Source organism: Fusarium phalaenopsidis (assembly GCF_050370095.1).
Source record: "Fusarium phalaenopsidis strain FUZ10S chromosome Unknown contig_32268, whole genome shotgun sequence".
Taxonomy (NCBI): Eukaryota; Fungi; Ascomycota; class Sordariomycetes; order Hypocreales; family Nectriaceae; genus Fusarium; species Fusarium phalaenopsidis.
The window spans coordinates 33,311-34,408 of NW_028145422.1; the positions used below are offsets into that span (position 1 = coordinate 33,311).

The 1,098-nt window shown below is 26.8% G+C and overlaps 1 non-coding gene across 1 annotated transcript; it reads left to right on the forward strand.

Moving 5' to 3' along the window:
* The first annotated feature begins 502 nt into the window (after nt 1-502).
* Nucleotides 503-574, forward strand: LRP88_00014. The gene has a single exon. It is a non-coding gene; the product is annotated as a tRNA-His (tRNA).
* Nucleotides 575-1,098: the final 524 nt, after the last annotated feature.

The window sequence follows — 1,098 nt, forward strand, 5'->3', positions numbered from 1 at the left end:
GCATATATAACAGAATCTATAAATAAAAATAAAATTTATAAAGGTAAGGAGTACCACATAGTTAAAGAATTAATAACTTAAATTTAGTAGCTTCGCCAGCAAATAGGTACGGCGGATAGAAATATCATACACGTTCAAGTCGTGTTACCTGTATATTAATCTATAACAACTATTGGTTTTTTATAATAAATATGCCAAATAAATAGCGAGCTTTAGATTTATTTCATAGAAGCCTATATATTATTTTGAGTAGCTTTAGCTTTATGAATGTGCAAGCTAGCAAGCACTCCTTATTTTAATAGGGAGGTCCTTTATGAAAAAAAATAGATAACTATTTCATACAGCTGTATGAAATATGAAATAGCAAGCAAGAATAATAAAATTTAATAGCTTTAGCTATATGAAATAGTAGGCATTAATATCCTGTTGATTAATGGGTAGATCATAAATTTTTGGTATTTACAGTCGGTGTTCGAATCACCGCAGGATAAAAAAGTATAAGGTAGATGTAGTTCAATGGTAGAACGATTAATTGTGGTTTAATAGGCTCTAGGTTCGATTCCTAGTATTTACCCTTTAAATAAATAGCTATTTAATAAAGCTATTTATTTAAATAGTTTTTATATATAAAATATGGATAGAAAATAAACTTTAGAGTAGCTTTATTAAATAGCAGAGAATTCATAGTTTTATTTGATAGCACTAAAGCTAGATGGATAAAGACCTATAATGCCGAACGTACATTGTTCCGTACGTACAAATGTTCGAGCTTATATACCTTTTAAAAAATTTCATATGATTATTTTATCCATAATACTAGTTTTACTATCAAACGCCGTCAATATAAGACGAGATTTATCAATTCTATTTAATAGAATAGCGATTTTAATATTAATTTATTGTATTTTACATGATCTATCTACCTTAACTGTTATAACTAAAGGTATAGGTTTACATGGTGGTTTACTAGTCATGACAAATATTACACAAATATTTCATATTTTTATCTACTTAGTTAGTATATTAATATTACAATTAACTAGTTTTTATCCTAGAAAGGTATGAGTACCAGAATATTCTTCTTTAAAAGATTTATTG